The following is a 6,039-nucleotide window of genomic DNA, read 5'->3' on the forward strand; positions in this document are numbered from 1 at the left end:
CTCTAGGCAGGGTATGGTCGGACCATAGGGCCTCCAGGAGGGGATCCCAAGGCCAGGTCAATTGCATCACGTTCCCTTTGTCTGTAAAAATGTTTATGGATGAAAAGAATCATAGAATCATAGAATACTAGGACTGGAAGGGACCTCGAGAGGTCATCGAATCCAGGCCCCTACCCTCATGGAAAGACCAAATACTGTCTAGACCATCCCTGATAGACATTCATTTAACCTACTCTTAAATATCTCCAGAGATGAGGATTCCACAACCTCCCTGGGCAGTTTCTTCCAGGCTGTGTCTAGACTGCATCCTTTTTCCATAAAAGGGATGCAAATTAGACACATCACAATTGGAAATGAAGCGGGGATTTAAATCCCCCTCTCTTCATTTGCATAAACATGGCTGCCGCTTTTTTCTGGCTCGGAGCTTTGCCGGAAAAAGCGCCAGTCTAGACGGGGACCTTTTGGAAAATAAAGCCTTTTCCGAAAGATCCCTTATTCCTTTTTTTAAGAGGTATAAGGGATCTTTTGGAAAAGGCTTTATTTTCCGAAAGATCCGCGTCTAGACTGGCGCTTTTTTCCGGCAAAGCTCCGAGCCGGAAAAAAGCGGCAGCCATGTTTATGCAAATGAAGTGGGGGGTATTTAAATCCTCACTTCATTTGCAATTGTGATGTGTCTAATTTGCATCCCTTTTACGGAAAAAGGATGCATTCTAGACAAAGCCCTAGTGTTTGACTACCCTGATAGTTAGGAACTTTTTCCTAATGTCCAACCTAAATCTCCCTTGCTGCAGTTTAAGCCCATTGCTTCTTGTTCTATCCTCAGAGGCCAAGATGAACAAGTTTTCTCCCTCCTCCTTATGACACCCTTTTAGATACCTGAAAACGGCTATCATGTTCCCCCTCAGTCTTCTCTTTTCTAAACTAAACAAACCCAATTCTTTCAGCTTTCCTTCATAGGTCATGTTCTCTAGACCTTTAATCATTCTTGTTGCTCTTCTCTGGACCCTCTCCAGTTTCTCCACATCTTTCTTGAAATGTGGTGCCCAGAACTGGACACAATACTCCAACTGAGGCCTAACCAGCGCAGAGTAGAGTGGAAGAATGACTTCTCATGTCTTGCTGACAACAAGCAGTATAAGAACCTCTATAGAGTAGTGAAGGAAAAAAGAGCCTCTTCCCAGGATTATCCCTATCCCTGTCCCTACAGATAGAATCATAGAATCATGCGGAGTATAATTTGATGTATTTCTACAACAGGGAATATAAATAACAAACCCACACCACTAGGTGGAGGCAGATATTTTGAGGAGTTTGTGAGAAAACTTTCAAAAAAGAGAAGTAATATTGGAATTCTGCTTTAAGTCATTTGGCTCACATCTCAGCAGAGTGATCTGTACAGTGCTGGATCTTTAATTTTTTTCCATGAAAGAACCTGGTTAAAATCTTTTAAATAAATCATGTTATTTCCACTCTCCTATTTGTCTGTGCTCTAATAGGGATAGAAAAAATATAATTATTGGCTAATAATGGCTTATATTTGAATCAGAGAGTTAGTAAAATGATTTAAAAAAGAAAATCTCTCTAGAAATGCATATTGTTGTTGCATCAAATTCTGCCGTCCTTGCTCAGATCCTCCCAGGTATTGAGATTCATGGCTCCCATTGGTTTCAATGGAAATTAGTCTAAATACCTTTGAAGATCTGGGCCTCATACCCTACTCTGACAAAACTTAGGTTGAATTAGAGTCAGTCAAACACTGAGCGGGATTAAGGTGTGCATCTTACTGCACATTGTACAAAAGCTTCTTGCTATCAGTCTATTTTTTGCAGTACAGCTGCTCCCCGAGTTGCAAATGGTCGAGTTACGACCGTTCGCACTTACGACCAAAGCTCCCATGGAGCAGTCGTAAAGGCGGTCCCCGAGTTACGAACGTGACCCGCGCTTACAAACAGCGCGGTCACGTGTAACTCAATGGGGTCCAAGTTACGAACTGATCGAGTTACAGCCAAGTGTTTGGTCTGTAACTCGGAGAGAGGCTGTAATGTTTTTTCTGTGTTCACCAGTTTTGTTTTCTTGCCTCCTTGGACATGTTGGACTTTGTACATAATGGTGAATAAATGGTATATTTATCATCCTCTCTGACTGTAATGTGTTTTGAGTGATGGCAAATTGTCAAGCCATATTCAGTACAGGCTGATCAAATGATACTCATTAGTGAGATAAGCATGTGAATTGTAAGCCCAGGACTTGCTAAGGGCAGGATCCCACTACTAATTGCTGCAGGACAGTGTGCGTTGTTGCAGAACTCTTAGTTGTGTATGTGCACATGACTTGTTTTTCTAAAAATCTGGCCCTGGGGCAAATAAACTAACATTCAACCAACGATTCAGCTTTTTATCTTGTAAAATACAACCAACTGATAAGTAAAATACAACCAATTAATAAGTAAAGTTTCCTTTTGAGGATATACTATTGCACCAAGATCTGAATTAAGGTTATATGCTAACTTATGAGTTCCCTGACGTCTGCACGGTGTTTGTGATGACTTTGCCACACACATTGGGTCCTTAATCTGTTCTGTGGTCCTGGGGTTATTTGTCACATGCACAAACATTATTCCTATTGCTGATCCACCCATAGTGGACTGATATTGGATGCCTTGCTCTCATGTGAACAGATACAACGAACAAGCATTGTTACAGTTACCTGTACATGATGCTGTGTTTTTGAAAGGCCTGAACATATGGAGCAGGCGTAGACAGTGAGGGATGCATAAAACTAGCAGAGACAGGAAGTCTCTCTGTGATGACCATGCCCTTAGCTTCTTGTGGAAGTGACCTCCTGTGCACGTATTAAATATGGAGTACTCTTGAACTGTACTGCTGTACACTTTCTATCTAGCGCAGTTGTATAAGACCCCAGTTTGCACAATGGTATGGAACTGGGGCTTAGCCACAACAGACCCTGAATCAGGGAGAAAGTTTCCTAAATATGTAGTATTATTACACTAGTTTCATGTTGGTACCTGGTCAAAGTAGGCTTATCTTCTTGCTTAATTATCTTCTCTGTTGTGCTGTGAATAAATATTACTTAATGACAGTTAAGGACCATCTTATTCTGAGTTTGTACAGGTCATAAGGCAATGAGATTCTGGCCTATGACTGGGACTATGAGGCAGTACCGCAATACAAATAATCACATGCTGATCTACAGAAATATTTTTCTGCCTTGGACATCCCCACTAGCTTTTGAGATCCAGATGTATTAGTTAGTGAAAATGGAAGCATGTGAACTTGACAGCTTCAGTTTCAGTCCCCTTGTTTCCTGCACTGAGTGTTTTTTCTGCTCTTTACACTAAATGGTAAGCATGTCCACATAATAGTGTGATGAAGATGGATGGATGGGAGGTTTTGACTTCCTCAGTCATGGCATACTGTTGCAGGAAGGTGGTTTGCTGGGAAGAGATGGGGTGGATCTGACCACAAAAGGGAAGGACATCTTAATGCAGTGACTCACCAATCTTATTAGAAGGGCTTTAAACTAAGTTGAGTAGGGGCAGGTGACAAAAGGCAACTAGGTTCAAAAGGTATCTTTAATAGAGGACTAGTTCTTTGGGGAGAATCAGATATGGAAAATTAGAGTAGAATTACAGGAGCAACAAGAGGGAAATCCCTGGGGGGAATTTGATCAATACCTTAGATCAGTGTTTCTCAAAGTGATCCGTGAAACCACTTTGAGAAAGTTGCTAACTGGCCGCGCCGGTGTGTTTATTTATGTTGGAAATAAGCCAGGACACTCTGGATGCAGGTGAAAACAAGCAGAGGATTTATTATACATCAGCTGATGGAGTGACACGCAGGGGTTACCCTGGTGAACACTGGTTAATTAACACAATACAATAGATTATATAGTCAGCAGGTGGACGGAGGAAAAATGATTTGATAGGTCTAGCAGCAAGACGAAATGAGCACATAAGCCAATAGAACTACTCAAGATTACATAATATCTCCGCCCATTGCAAAGTAACAGCTCGTTAATTAATATACAGGTGGTTATTGTTCAAATGCCAAAACATGTCAGCAAAACAGTAATAACATTTTAGTCTCCATAGATGATGATGTTGCTATAGGAGGCGGGTATGGCCTTGAGTTGGTGCAGCACTTGGTTCTCAGGCTTATTATCTAGGAGTGAAGCAAGACAGTTTAAGCAAATTTTATGAATGTTATCTCAAGCAAAATGTGTTACGTTACCAACTGAGACCCAGTTCGAGTGTTTTAGAACGTGGTTGCTATGGTGCCCAGGGTCTTTTACTGTCTGCAGTTCTTATCCTGACTGTGGTGTTCCCAGGCCTTAATCCTAGAATAGAGTTATGCTGTTTAGAGGCCTACTAGCACATTTAGGGCTGCCTCAGTTTACCCTACAATTTACCAGCACTGAGGCCACGGAGCCTTGCAGGTCCCTTTGGCTCTGGTTAGCCAGTCATAGCAAAAGGAGCTGTGGCTGCTGCTTCCCATGGCTCCCTTTGGCTGCAAACAGCAAATCGGATCCAATGGGAGCCATGAGGCTTTGTGGCTGCGGCACCAGTAAATAAACAAACCAGTGTAGCCAGTTAGCAGTTTTCTCAAAGTGGTTTCATGGACCATTTTGAGTATCACTGCTTTAGACGTCTACTCACAAATTCAAGGAATAACAGGACTAAGCAGTCAGAATTGGGAGTACTAATAGACAAGTCATAACTGAGCTTAAGTGGCATCTCAGATACTTGATGGGATAAATCTCATAACTGCAGTATTGGCATAGAGGGGTACATCTTGTTCAGGAAGAGCATGTAGGAATAAAAGGGAGGTGGTGTTGTATTGTACACTTATTCTGAGTTCCAGAAAGAGGCAAGAGGCAGACCAGCTGAAAGTCTCTGGGTAAAGACGAAGTGGGGAAAACACATCCAAACCAGGAGGAGGAGGGAGATGAGGCATTTCTAGAACAAATAAAACAAATATCCAGACCCTTATAGCAATGAGGGACTTTACCTACCTAGACATCAGTGGGAAAAGTAATATGATAAAACACAAAATATCCAATAAGTTCTTGGAATGTCATGGGGACAATGCTTTGTTTCAGAAACTGAAGGAAGTAACCCAGGGCATAGGCATTTAAGAATTGATTCTGACCAACAGGGAGGAGATGGTTGTGAACCTGTAGGTAGAGGCCTATTTGGGAGAAAGTGATTATGAATAAGGCTGTGAATCATTCATGGAGGTCACAGAAATCATGAAACAAAAAACAGGACTATGTAGCACTTTAAAGACTAACAAGATGGTTTATTAGGTGATGAGCTTCCGTGGGCCAGACCCACTTCCTCAGATCAAATAGTGGAAGAAAATTGACACAACCATATATACCAAAGGATACAATCAAAAAAATGAACACATATGAAAAGGACAAATCAAATTTCATGTGTTCATTTTTTTTATTGTATCCTTTGGTATATATGGTTGTGCCAATTTTCTTCCACTATTGGATCTGAGGAAGTGGGTCTGGCCCACGAAAGCTCATCACCTAATAAACCATCTTGTTAGTCTTTAAAGTTCTACATAGTCCTGTTTTTTGTTTCAGCTACACGAGACTAACACGGCTACATTTCTATCACAGAAATCATGGATTCTGTGACTTTCTGGGACCTTTGTGACTTCCACAGTAGTTGGCGTGGTACATCTCAGGGCATCCCTGGGGCCAGATGCTGTGCTGGAGCATTGGTTGGAGAGCAGTCAGGGTACCCTGGGCAGTTCACCCACCTGGAGTGGAAGTAGTAGTGGCACCCTAGCCTGCTCTCAGAGCAGTGGAGTCTGCTGGAGTGCTGCCTTTCCCCAGCACCTAAAATTTATTTAGGGCAATTTTTAGTAAAAGTCATAGACAGGTGACAGGTCATCTTAACCATAGTTCTCTCCAGCAAAGTGACAGAGTCCCTGTGTGCCTACCTGGTCATCAACAGTTTATGGAATTTGCTTTGGTCACAAGGATGTCACAATAGTGCTTGTGTAA

This window comes from Pelodiscus sinensis, unplaced genomic scaffold (genome assembly GCF_049634645.1).
Source record: "Pelodiscus sinensis isolate JC-2024 unplaced genomic scaffold, ASM4963464v1 ctg109, whole genome shotgun sequence".
NCBI classification, from domain to species: Eukaryota; Metazoa; Chordata; order Testudines; family Trionychidae; genus Pelodiscus; species Pelodiscus sinensis.